Source organism: Tympanuchus pallidicinctus, unplaced genomic scaffold (assembly GCF_026119805.1).
Source record: "Tympanuchus pallidicinctus isolate F22 unplaced genomic scaffold, pur_lepc_1.0 scaffold14, whole genome shotgun sequence".
NCBI classification, from domain to species: Eukaryota; Metazoa; Chordata; class Aves; order Galliformes; family Phasianidae; genus Tympanuchus; species Tympanuchus pallidicinctus.
In genome coordinates this window covers 1609510-1623542 of record NW_026294659.1, presented here as the reverse complement: position 1 = coordinate 1623542, position 14033 = coordinate 1609510, and the positions used below count along the sequence as shown (strand labels likewise).

At 44.6% G+C, this 14033-nt stretch overlaps 1 protein-coding gene across 10 annotated transcripts in view; it reads right to left on the bottom strand.

The window, feature by feature from the left end:
* The window catches only part of CDKL5 (cyclin dependent kinase like 5), a 121643-nt gene extending 116073 nt beyond the window's left edge, over positions 1-5570 (bottom strand). For 6 of the 10 annotated variants that reach the window (XM_052673986.1, XM_052673997.1, XM_052673994.1 and 3 more), the window contains exon 1: positions 5215-5435. The gene's annotated coding sequence lies outside the window, so the exon portion shown is untranslated. The other 4 variants (XM_052673988.1, XM_052673992.1, XM_052673987.1 and 1 more) reach the window with 4 other exon arrangements.
* Positions 5571-14033: the final 8463 nt, after the last annotated feature.

Genomic DNA, 14033 nt, shown 5'->3' with positions numbered 1-14033 from the left:
AACCCTGCGTGCACTTCCACATAAGCAATATCAGTGAAGCTGACCATATGCTTAACCTATGACACGTGCACAAATATTCAGAGAAAGGGCTCAAGTAACTGACAGGAATCAACAAAATGCTGCCAAGTATTAACAACAAAAAACAGAAGAGGAAACTTGCCTTGGAATTTCAGCTACCATCTAGTTTCTACTGAGTGCAGCAGGCTAGCAGGAATTTAAGATGAGCGTAATAGTTCTGACAAGGGCTTCAAAGAAGAGTCAACTTCGTCAAATCCTCATCTTCCAGGCAGTCTGACTTTGCTATTACATTTTCAGATAACAGCCAAGAACATAGCGTATAAAAAATCCCACAGTCTCTATAGAACAATCAGACTTTGGAAGATGCTGAACACACTACATTACATTTACTCGGGGAAGATCGCTGTGATGAACTTGCAATTAACGTGACATGCTACACTACTCTAAATATTCTCACCAGACACGTTGGTTGTAAGAGCTGGCACAGAGCAGTATTCAAATTCCTTCACCAAGCTGCTGAAACTTACCCACTCCAGGACTCACACCAGCACACTGCTTCTTTTTTACCAACATCTTGGAAAAATCCACAAGAAAAGGGAGAGGAGAAAAAAAAAGAACGCACATGCTGGGAGTCTGCAACGTTCAGGGCCTAGCAGGCATTCTGCTGCACTGACACCAGCATAGGGCTGAGGTGCACATGGGCAAATGCAGCGAGTTTGTGAGTTGTCATTCTCATGGAGAATAAAGCTCTTTTTGAGGTTAGGAAATGCAGCAATAAACAGGGAACTTACAAGCAGGAGCATCTCATGTTTAACTCAAAATTTTGTTCCAAAGATAAAGTATTGGAGTATAAAGTTCCACTTGCAAATACCAGGCTTACAAAGCTCCTGGTTAGCAGCTACCTTTGCGGCTTTTAACTGGGTTGCCTCTAAGAAGGTGAAGTGTTGCCCAGCCTACCACAGCCAGGCCAAACAGAACCAACCAGCCCTCCTGAGGTCATTGAAGGGTGAGGCCACGAAGCAGTGCAGCAAGGTGCACTCCAGCAATGATTTCCTACTCCACACATAAGGAACCCCACAGCTGAGTAGCTGCTGTCCTCATAAGCTCACTCCAAGTGAACCAAGTGCTCCGCAGAAGTGCAGGTGATCCTGTGCCAAATGGTTATCCAAGGTAATTACCAGTCTGCTAGCAACTTAGGGGGGGAAAAAAATAATAAATCAATTTCAAGATCACAGAAACTTCCGTGAGTTTGAAAGCCAAACATTCTCACTCAAAAATAAGGGCTGTTGGATGGGGAAATGAAAGAAAACAGTTCAAATGAACCAAGCTGAATAAGAATTCTCTACTATAAAAAAAAACACATTGCCATCAGCTTATCTGAATTCTCTAGGAATGCAGAGTGCCTACAATGCCGCAGGGCATCCAAACACTGACATCCACTTATGAAGAAGAGAAGTGGAAAAAAAATTGTTCATATTCAAGCTCCAAGAAGTTTTTTTGTATTTTGGCTATCTGAACTGATATTTGGTTCCAATGAACCTTACGGCCACATCCTCCCCTTTCCTTCAGCTGCTTGAAGCAGGGTGTTACCATTCACATCTGTATTGCTGTAGTCATCTGTGAGAGAAGATTAACAGAGACAGCAATACAACTCACCAGAATAATGGAGCTTTGTGTGGCTGGCACAACCACGTTCAGCTCAGAACTGATTCACATTCTGTTTTTTCAGAGGGTAAGTTTGGTGGGGTTTTCATTCGTTTATTTTAAATGTTGCCAAGCAACTATTTTTTATGAATGCCATCCTTTTTTTCCCTGAAATGAACATTAGCATAAAGCTATGCTACAGTTGAAAACACACTGGCTGAAGGGTTACATTTCAAGAAGGCTCAGGTAGCTCATGCTTGAAGTCCAAGTCTGAAGCCAAGCTAGAACACACCAACATCTCTTCTGAGGGAATGTTAGAAAAATAAATCTAATTGCAATAATTCTAGAAAGAAATCTTCTGAAAACCTAAAGTCTTCAGGGCCACAAATAAGCACTGCAGAAAATCACATTCCATACACAGTTTCTTTGTTTTAAGAAGAAATGAAAGACTGAAGCAACAGGCTATTTTAACTCCACAGCAACAACACAACTTAAGCATCAGTCCCTGCACGAACACAGAAAGCACAGGAGCACAGCTCTAACTTGAAAGCCCTGATGGATAAGTTGTTTTTTCAGAGTTACTTTGCCCAAAGGCAACAGGCAAGGAAGTTCTCCACAGGCTTATTCCTACAGGACCCTCGTGGTTGTGTCAGAAAATGCACAAAAAACATCTATGTGCTAAATGTACACTGTGTGTGTGTGCGTATGTGTATTCACATACATACACTAAATGTGTATGTGATGTTCCTGTAACACTAAACATTCAACCTTTTCATTTTTTCCATCTTTCACAGTAACATCAAGATATTTAACAATCATTTCTGCTATGCTAAAATATTTTATTTAATACAGTGACAAAGAGATGTATTAATATTGCATTCTAAACAAGCGATTTTAGCTTTACAAGATGGACATACCAGCACTGAACATTCATGAGTTCCATCAAGATTTAATATTATGAAACTGGACAGATTTGGCATGAAGGCTGATGTTCCAACAATGATTTCCTCCTTCATTTGTATCAGGAAATTCTTACTGCTTCTGATGCAGAAGGCTGATCCAACTACTCACAAGGAAACCTCTTTCCACCTCGACACTGAGGAACAACTCCTCAACTGCCTGATAAAACAAACAACTAAGTGTGGAAAAAAGAAGTGGCCTTCTAGTTAGAATACAGAATTTGGAAATGGGGATTAAACTCCTTTCCTCTTCACATCGCCTACATTCCTTAGTGATAGCAAATCACTGATCGTTCTCATGCGTTGATTTCTTGATGTGAATAATAAGTTAAATATTTGAGTCGCTAGGTTTAGCTCATGGGCAGCGCTAAGATTCTTTTCAATTCTCAAATAGCAGCTCTGAGAAATGCACGCCATCCCAGTGCTGCTCACATGGAGAGCACGCAGCTCACAACATCTTTGCTCATCTTCCATGTCAACACACTGCAAGAGCAGACCCACGTTTGTGCTCTGCTCAGAGTAAGCGCGATGCTCAAACAAATGCTCATCCAGAAGAACTTGCAGCATGTCCAGTTCAATATCTAGGAAGACTGTAGGTTTTTTCCATCTTTCTTCCACGGAAGAGTGCTGTGGTTCCAGAAAGAACGTTAATTTTTACACACCAACAGCCTGCGAGCGTGTCCATATATAGTCAGCATTATAAATAGCTGCTTTTATCGTGGAAGTGAACTGGCTTTTTATTATGTATTCGGAGAAAAAGTGTTTTCTACATATAGAAATTATTCCTTTGTTCTACCCTGCACTTACAGCCTTCACTCATCCCCTACTCGCCCATCCTGCCCCACATCACAGGAACAGACACTGCTGGTGTCAGATCTCGCTAATGCTACCAATGAACTACAACTGAGCTCCAATAGGTTTGCAACAGACAAGCTCACATTTTGTATAAATATGCAAAAGATTGCACGGTCCTCAGCAGCCGTGCAATTTCAAATGCTTTCCTGCAGCTATTTCACTAATAAAAAAGACTTATGAAATACTCCAGGGCTTTGTTAGGAATAGAGCTACAGTAAACATTTCTACATTCGAATCTCAAAGTGCATTTTCTCTCCAATGTTCTTAAACTAAACTGGAAAGACCTACGAGGTCGTTAAAATGGAACTGTGATTTCTTTGTTTAAACACTTCAAGGTTTGAAAACCAAGTCACTGACAACATGGTTGACAACAGGGTTAACAACAGGTTTGTTACAACTCTTGGCATGAAGTCAGGCAAAATGAATCAAACCAAATCACTTGGACACTGAAACAACTGAAAAAAAAAATCTGGATCATATCTCAGAGTCACTGAGGCTGTCAACATTCAATAATATCTGAAAATAGATGTAACACTGTGTTTTTGGATGTTGGGGTTTTTTTTTTATGTGTATTTTTATGCTGCTAGCTGCAGGTCTCAGCACTAGCTGACATTAATCGGAAGCTCCAGGTCCAACTCACTGGTGTAGCACTTGTGCCCTGCAGCACTCGATGGCCACTGCTTTACATTCTCTCTTCCTCGCTGCTCTTTCCAGCCACTGTCACACATAACACTGCTTTGCTGCATATCAGAAAGATCTCAAGGGCTAAATATGGCAATGAGCTCTCCCATGCAGTTGTGATTTAACCCCCCCCAAATGCTGCAGCTTCAGGTAAATGCTGACAAATAAGGCTGAGCCACTCCATGCAAAAGCATAGAACAGCAGAATCTCACCGCAAGCACAAAGAGGAGATCGCCAAATGAGCAAAATGAGAGAAATCCTGAACACCCACACAACTCGAGGTAGCGCTTAAGTCCATACAATGAAAAAAGCTCATACTCCTATCACCCAGCCCACCTGTTAAAATGGCGCTTTGTGCTCCTACTCCAGGCAGGTAGATCTTATTAAACGCTTGTCTTTTTCTTTTTCTTTTTTTTTTTTTTTTTTTTTTTTCCTTCAAACTGCAGCTCAGCAAGAAAACGCACGCACCAAGAACACTGTCGTTGTTTTAGGCAAACACAGAAAACTACGCGAAAGGATAAATTCGACGCCCTTAGGCTGAAACGCGATGAGGGAAAAATGATAGTTCCACACCCTCGCGGAGGGCAAAACGCTGTGGGGAGCGGGAATCGCGCTCGCCAAAGCAGCGCCGTCAGGCGGGGCGGCGTGCAGCCGGTGACAGCGGGAGCCGAGGGCGCTCAGCATCCCTCGGCAGCGCGGCGCGGCGACCAACAGGGCACCGCTCACAACTTCCCTCCCGCAGCACCGCAGCACCTCAAGACCGCTCGCGATAACCTCTCCGCACACCAATGGGTTTCCCAACCCTCCTCGGCTTCGCGTCCTCCCACAGCCGAAGCGACAAGTCGTGCGGCTCTGCCCGCGCGCCTCCCCCCGCCCCATGCACAGAGGCAGCGCACGGAGGCGGCCCCCAGCCGCAGCCCCCAGCCGCAGCCCCGCCGCCCCCCCCTCACGCGGCGCCACTCCGGGGTGCCGCCTGCCGCAGCGACGGCGGCGGGGAGCCCTCGCGCCCAGAGGCGGCCTTCCCGGGGTCTGCCCTCTCCGCTCCCCGCCCACCTACCTGAGGGCAGTCGGCATCCGTCCGCGCGGCGGCGCGCAGCCGGGGGCACCGCGCGCAGCCTGCCTGCCGCCCTCCCTCGGACGAGGATCCCCGCAGGACCTCCTCAGACGAAAGCGCAGCCCCAGCCCGGCCGCTACCGCGAGGGACCGCGCCCACGGCCGGAGCCCGACGGCCACGAAGAGTGAGAAGTGAGCGCCCGGCGACAGGTGAGGACGGCCCCCGCGCCGCTCCCTACCTCGCGCCGCTCTCCTCACAGCTGGTGGCGCGCTTACCCTCGACCGCCGCCGCCCCCTTGCTCCGTTCCCCCGCCCTAACGCGGCGCTCTACGCGGCCCCGCTAGCCGTGAGGCCTCGCCCCCCACCCCGCACTGACGGCTCTCTCCTCCAATAGCGAAGAAGACAGCAATCCTCGAGCTCCGCCCTTACCCTCTTCCACCAATAGGAGCTATCCGTGGTGCTGCCCCTCCGCCTTCCCGGCAGGCTCGGTTGGCTCGCAGCTGCCGAGCAACGGGCGCGGGGCTGCGGGTGGGGCCGCTGAGGGCGGTGGCCGGGAGAGGCCGCGCTGCGGGCCGGGTTTAGTGCTGCGGGATTGTGCCCGGGGCTCCTCGTTCGGGATTTTTCACCTCACAGATGGGCGGTTTTTGTTCCCCTCCCCTTTTTCCCTCTCGGCTCAGCCATCGGGAGGATGGAAATGTCTCCCGCACTCACAAAGCGGTAATCTCGACTTGCAGATTGTGCTGCTGGAGCCTGCGGGGCTGTGCTTCCTGCTCTGCTCACGGGAATTAAAAATGTGGGTAAAAAATAAAGCTGCTTTCGGATGCACTGAGTGTCAAATGCATCGCAGCACGGTGCAGCTCTACCATAATGGATGCTCCCATTTTCCGGGGATGCTACAACGGTTGTTTAAATGAGAAAACCCTGTGAAGTCTGCTGGATGCAGTGTGCCATTGGTTGCAAATGGCCAGCCCAGCACTTCGCATAGCATCTCTAGGAGGATACAAACCTCAAAAACATCCACACTGGCTTGGCCACCAAGTTTAGGGCACTGTGGTCCTTAAAGAGCAGGTTCTTCATCTGCCACCTCACACAGAGCTCATCCCCAGAATTGAGTGGTGAGGTGAATGCCATCACCTCTGCTCTCAGAGCATCAACCCACAGCATGGAGTGCTGGAGGGCATGAAGGACGTGGGCATGGTGGTGATGGACTGATGGTTGGATGAGATGATTTTAGAGGTCTTTTCAAACCTTAATGATTCTATGGTTCTATGGCATCCCCTTCAGGTGCAGCTCCATGAGCAGAAGTGTTCAGGAGTGCACCTGATGCCTGCCAGCCAGATGGGTGCTCAGTGGAACCCAACGAGGACAAGTCCAGTGACAGGAATCCCTGAGATGTGATCAACTGGGACATCAGACCCATGGACCATCTAGTGGGTTTTCCAAATCTCCCAACAGGCCTCCTTGTCAAAGCCTCAGAGATTTGTTATTCAGGAGAAGCCCTGCTGTAGCCTCCTAAAGAGATGATTCGTGGTTCATGGCAGGCAGTCAAACCGATCGTCTGAAACACATGCTCACAAGTCTGCCAAAATTCCCAGTTTATGGTTAGATCTTCCCACGGTACTGTGTCAGGAGTGTATCACGTCATCCTTAGCTGGAAGAATAACTTGAAGGGAATTTAAGTAGAGACGTGATGCTGTAGTCCGAAGAGTGGTAAATGTGCCACCAGTGTTTGTACTCCACATACCGTCAATGGCTTTTGCAGTCCTCAGTTGGTCCCTTCTGCCTGTACTGATTCAAAGACAATAGAATCACAGAATCAGAATCATTAAGATTGGAAAAGCCCTCTAAGATCACCTCGTCAAAGCACCAACCCATCACACCACTGACCACGTCCCTCAGTACCACATCCACACATTCCTTGAGCACCTCCAAGGACAGTGACTCCACCACCTCCCTGGGCAGCCTGTGCCACTGCCTCATCACTCTTTCTGAGAAGAAATATTTTCTGATATCCAACATGAACTCTCCCTGGTGGAGTGGCATGATCAGTTAAAAATTAATATAAATGACTGGATAATGCTTAAATGCTTAAAAATAACAAAATGAATATCCGGTAACATATGCTTGCAATTAAAATGATTTTTTTCCTATCAGCATCTCTTGTCATTTTAATATGAGGCCAGATTGTAAATGATGTAGTACATCACTTGAATTCCTGTGAGAACACATAGATAGAAACATTACTGTGACAAAATCTGAGCAGAGCACTGGGGATTTTTGTTATAATTTCACAAAAAATGTTCTTTTCCTACAGTGTTTCTCACAAGTAACCACAGTTTCACACACTAACATGATGCAGTTACTATTTTTACCGAGATCTGCCTTGTTTTGGACGTTTCTCATAATACACAATGTGACAGAGAAAAGAGAACATTTTATAATAAAATTTAATCTTGAGGCTTGGTTTAATAAGGACAGCAGTGCAGAATCTTACCTATCTGATATCAAATATCATAGCCCACTTATCTTCTGGGTTTCTTCAATATTCACAGTAATACTGTTCTCCTTATCTTGTGGTTATAACAGAAATGTCAAAGTACAACAGATCTTTGTTTATTGTCTTCAAAAGTTTAAGGCAAATACCATTCAGCTAAAAAGATGGAATTTTCCAAGATTAACCCTTGGAAAACAGGCATGGTTGTGGAAGCCAACGCCCTCTTCGCCAACACAGGCATCATGTCTAAAACAGAGATTTTGTTCTGGGAAAATAGGCTAGGCTCCACCAAGTCTAAATCTTTAGATTTGCTATTTATATTGGTCTGGTCTTTAGATTAGATGTTGGGGGAAAATTTTCATTCAGAGGTTGGTGAGGCGCTGGCACAGCTGCCCAGAGAAGCTGTGGTGCCCCATCTCTGGAGGCCTCAAGGCCAGGTTGGATGGGGCCCTGGGCAGCTGAGCTGATGGGGGGGAAGCCTGCCCACGGCAGGGGTTGGGGCTGGATAGGCTTTGAGGTCCCTCCCAGTCCAAGCCGTTCTCTGATTCTATGATTCTGAGTAAATAAATTAGGAAAAAGTATGTTTTATCAGATAAGATGAGCATATGTGAGTCTGAATACAAGTAAGAATTCAATCTCATTCAAAACAAGATACCATTTCAGGCCTTTTTCCCATAAAAAGGAATAGCAAATTCCCAGTTTGGGGCCATCTAAGTGTTATTTTTTCAGGGAATCTGAATGGGGTTGTGAAGTGATCCAGGCCAGAGAGAAACACGTGAAGAAGGCAGCCAGATTGTCTTGGCTTCCTTTTTTGGTACCCCAGGCACTAGCTGGCTCTGTGTCAGGTTGGCCCTCCCGTGCAGATGGGAGAAGTCTGATCTGTTCTGCTGGAAACGGCATGAAGTGCCAAGTCTGACATGTGCCTCCTCTAGGAGCCGCATGAGTCAGTCCCAATACAGGCATAGCAGCAGCTACAGGGCTGATGGCTGACCAACGTAACGCAGTCTTGGGAATAACGAGTTGCTCAACCACTGCATCCCTGTAGTGCCACTACAACCAGGTTGGAAAAAATGTGGTGTAAGCATCAGTGGATGTGGAGGGAGCAGCACAAGAATACTGAACATGCACCATTCTCAGCACAGCTTAAATGGGTATAAGTATAAATACACGGAGCAAGATCCTAGCACAGCACTTTAGAAAAGCCTTTAAACAGACAACCATCAATGGGAGTTTCTCCTGGCTGAAAGGTGCAAAAATTAGCACACAGATAGGAGCAGATATTACATTATTCTTGCTTGCAGTGACATTTCATTACATGCAGAAGAAACAAAAACCATGAAGAAGGGAATAGATATTTTTTTCATTCCTAGGGTCTTAAGAGAAAAAAATGCAACAAAAGGGAATGCTGCTGCCTTTGTTATTACTCTCTACAAACCAGCTGTTGCTTTCCCATGCTCTCAGCTGAGCAAGCAGTAACTTAAAAAGAATTTTACCACACATTTTCTATATGGCATTGCATATTTAATATGTGCAATAATAGGCTGACAGCCACAATTCTCAGGTGGCAGAGTTTGGTATAACTGCACTGACATCCTTTCACAAAGATTTCCTTAAAATATATATTTTAAACTGTGTAATTTGCAAGTGCTGCCCTTGAATGGGATAGCATTCATTTTTTAACGTTGGGCTCATGAACAAAGAGCAACAGCTTTATTCCTCTCCGCACAGCCATTGCCATCCAAGTGCTGCACACTAACTGTTTACTCCTCCATTTAGTGGGTGCTGCAGCCATCCTCCATCAGTGTGGCAGGTGGTACACTGCCTGGGATTTGCTTTGGGATTCAGCAGGGATGCTGCCCAGAACTTCCCAGCCAAGCAGAGCCCTTCCAGAAGGCATAAAGTAACACAAGCAATGGTGCTTATCTATAAGAAATAGTTCTAGTGTCTTATTTAACAAGACTTGTTTAGGCTAATGAAAAGTATCAGTGATCTGGAACTTACCTAATCTGCCTTATCGTTTATAAATAGGTTTACAGTGCTGCTCAGCCACCTGCTGTACACTCCTCCTATGCATTACCACTGCCCTTTCTCCTAAGTATATGTGGGTAGATACAGAAGCGAGCTTCTGCTTTTACAGAGACAGGGCTCAGCGTAACTATAACCCACAAGATCAGGATGTGACTGTTTTGACTTGCAGAAGCAAAGAGGAATAAATGTGTTGTTGACATTTAATTTGTTTAGATATTCTGAACTCAGTCCACTTTTTCACTGTGATTTATTGAGTTTATGAAAATTCTGATACCTGATGAAATCCTGTGTTTGCAAACCATCGTCTGCACTGAATTTGCTGATGAAATAAGGTGACCTTTAACGAAGACACTTCCGTTGTTCTTTTCTGATCCTGAAGTCTGTGTATTTTTATAACTTCTCAGTGACAGCAAAATAGTACACAGAATGAAGTTAAATAATATTTCTTTCCAGACTACTGTAATTTAGACAATGTGACATTTCAAAGAACCATGCATATTTATTTCAATAGTAATGACCAGTTACAGTTAATGGGTTCCATTCACCCTATTATGCCTTACTGTGTGTAATAGGCACCTTCAGAATGCATGCAGGTAGCTTTGCCTTTAAGGTGCTTCCTGCCTGAGCATAATGCATAGTTTTATATCAGCATTTGGTTGAAACAGGAAAGGGGAGAGATGGACTGATTGCAGGGTGGCTTTCCCTTGCAGTAGTCTGCGCTTTGAGTTCCGAGGGCAATTTCTGGAAGTCCAGACCCATCGATGGTGCAACTCTTGGCTCATCTTCCAGTAATGGCACACACATACATTATTGCAGCCTCACAAACCACATTATCTTCCCCAGGGCTCTGGTGTCTCTACTGTTGAAAGACTCTTTGCTAGATTAGGTATCATGTAAGGCCAAAATAAGATGGTCGCAGCCCCCAGGCCTTGTACTTAAAGAGGTGCACAGTACCAGAAAAAGACGAGGTAATTCACTTACTAATCTTATCTAGATCTATGGCATGATGGCAGAGGTGAATTTCAAACAGAGATTTTTAAGGAAAATACCACATTTTTAAGGAAAATACTGCAATGGTTTTCTTGATGTTTAAGAGAAACTCAGCAAGAGCACTTGAGTGCAGCATTTAGATAGATAACTTGTGTATGTCTACGTGAAAATTTAATAAGCAGACAAGAGAGGATGTGATGGGGATAGGTCACAAACGGAGTTGAAAAAGAAATCTTCATTTGCGTACTACTGATTCTATGATGACAGGAGGAGACAAAAGAAAGGGCTGTTAGAGGGAGATTTAGAACTTGGGATATCTCTGAATGATAATGCATTATTATTAACGCATTGCATGGCAAGGGTAAAGAAACAGATGTTGCAGTAGTCAGTGTTTGGCTTAATTAAAATTTGGATTTTAGTATGTAGATGAATTCAAAAAACACTTCTCCTAGAAATGTTAATCTTGTTAAGATTATAGTGTGGTTTCGCTATGAGAAAAAAGAAGGAGGTGGAAGGTGCAGATAAGTGGCAGGCCAGATATGATTTGTCACAGTGACTGCAAAGAAGATGCAACCAAAGATGTTGTTTTAAATATGCTCTTCTTAGGGTGATGTCCTGGAAGAGCAAATCTGAGCCAATTTATTTGAGACTTTCATTTGAATAAAAACAGGCAGATCTGGGGTGAGGAGATGAATATTCAAAATAATAACTAAATCATCAGTGGTAAATCATCACAAATGCTGGAGGCAGAACTTGAAAGACCTCCAAATAGTCTGCAGCGGTAATGGACAGATGCACAGGGAAAGAAACAACAACAACAACAACAAAGAAAAGAAAATACAGTCACAGAAACCTAATAAATACGAATGTTCAAAACTGAATTTTTATTTTTGAACTTTTGTTCAGTTCAAAACTGATGAGAGACACAGGTCAGAGCAAATTATGTTGTGTCTAGGAGGAGATGTCTAGTTTATAGTTGTTGATTGAAAGTGGAGATGTAGTAAACTTAGTGAACTTGGATATGAAAATGAGGAGCAGAGCTCCTCCTTTCTCAGTATGTGAGAAAAGGGGATCAGAAAAATAATTTTGGGGCTCTTTTTCTGGGAGCATGAGAACTGAAGGAGAAGTGAAGGGCAGCGTGTTCAGGGTTGAAGAACTGAGGCAAATGGAAGAGTTGGAAATGAGAAAGTCTTAATACATAGAAGGAAAGGACATACAGGAAGGGAAGTGATGGAAAACAGATATTTTCATGTTCAAGACATCAGTTGAGATCCCAACTGGAGAGCAAAGAAGTTGCAGAAGCAGGAGAAGAGGGAGGATGATTCAGGGTAGCAAAAAACCTTCTTGAGATGACAGATGTTCTCAAACTGGAGAATGGGAATTAAGAAACTGAAATAACCAAAGATGGATAAAAAACGTGTGGTGGGGGATATCTTATCTCAGAACTAGCTGTTTTGGAGTAGAAGAGAGGTAAAAGGATAGGGTGAAGCATGAAGAAGGCTGAAAGTGAGCAACAATCCTTGAGATAGAAAGAGACGGGAGAGAAGAAATGCAGGGAACAAAGAGAGACAAATAAATACTCATGGTATGGAAGTTATCAAAAGACTGAGTGACAAAGAGCAAGGAGAAAAAGGCCGTAAGTATGCAGCTGAAAGATATAGGAATGTTTTTAAGAAGGAGGAATACAGAAAACAGAGATCTGAAAATATAGCTGGTGAAATCAGTGCAAGCCAGTAAGCTTTGGTATAGGGTGAGCTGAAGGAAGAAAGCAGCCAGGACACAGATGGGAGACTTGGAGCAATTCAACAAAGGAACTGGATGAATCTACAAAGAGATACGAGGAATATGGTGAAAACAAAAGAATGTTCTGAGCTGAAATCAAAGAACAAGGCTGAAGAGGGTACTGCATGAAGCATGAAAATTATAGGGAGAAATGGAAAAGGGTCATATGTAATGTTGCTGAAAATGGAAGTAGAGGATTTAGGCAGGAGCACAAGCAGAGAGAGAGAAAATGTGTGACCACCGTGAAATGAAGTTGGGGAGAGAAGTGTGTGGAAAAGAGTAACCTCTGAAAGAGAGAGAAGAGAGACAAAAGGATCCAGGCCCTGCTGAGGCTGAAGAAGGCATAGGAAGAAGTCATGGATGACAGGGTAGTTTTACAGAGACAAAGAGAGTGGGAGGAAAGAAGGGTGTGGGTGTGAACCTTGAAGCTATGAAACAAGTCACAGGTAGAGACAGCAAGAAGAGAATGTGTAACATAAGGCATGAACATTTTTCCAACTTAGATGGTAAAAATAATGGTCCTAAATTCTGTTTATCCACCTCAGTAGAATGTGGCTTCTTAGAACAGTCCTTCAAAACATTTTTTTTCTCTTTTCTTTCCAGAGGTCATCTGCAAATAGTTGCTTGGATGTGTGGGCTTTCCTCTGTGGAGGGTGGGGGAAATGAACTGATTCCTGCTTCAGAGTGCTCATTAGGCAGTCAGAGAGGCTGAAAGAAATAATGTTTAATAAAGAGGTAGGTGATTGATTTAGCTGAGGGAAGGCATAGCTGTTAACAATGTCATTCCTGAGCAAAATTAAATCTCCGTTTCATCATGCTAAGCAGATATGGTTGGCTGGTGTATCTACTAATGCTCAACATGGATTTGAACTCAAATGAAACGTGAATGGCTGAGGTGAGGTTTATTTCAGCAGTTTGCACAGAAAGGCTTTGACATTCCATGAGAGTGTTGGTTTCTGTCCCAGGGATTTCCTTCAGCTTCTTCTGCAAAGAGGTAGCAGCTGTGATAACTTGTTTCAGCATGAGCTTTGCTTGGAGTCGGATACCTTTTCCTTCTGGATATTGGCCTTGCCACTTCTCCGTGTCCAACGCTTCTGTCCAACGTGGGGTTTGGGTATCTGTAGAGAACATGGCACAAACCTGTTCCCAGAGCTCAGAAAGAAGCTTCCCCAGGTGCAAGTCCAACACCCACTGGTCCCTTCCTGCCTTCCTGACAGGCAGCCTTGGTCTCTGCATAATTCAAGGCATTTGCTTCTACTCTCACGGCAAGGCTTTGAAAGGGGATCTGTCTCTCTTGGCTGCATCTCTTGCTCCTTGTGTTTAGTTTGCGACCCAGGCACCGCAGATGAGGGCCTTCTCCTACCTTCTATGCCAGAGGAAAGCCCATAGATAGATCCCAGCCACAGTGCTTCTGGCAGGCATCATCTCCATCGTTATCACCACACCAGAGCCTGAGGCCTTGCAGCCTGCATCCAGTATCAACTTTCCCCTTCCTGTTTTTGGGAAAGGGTTTGGCTGTTTGGCTACAG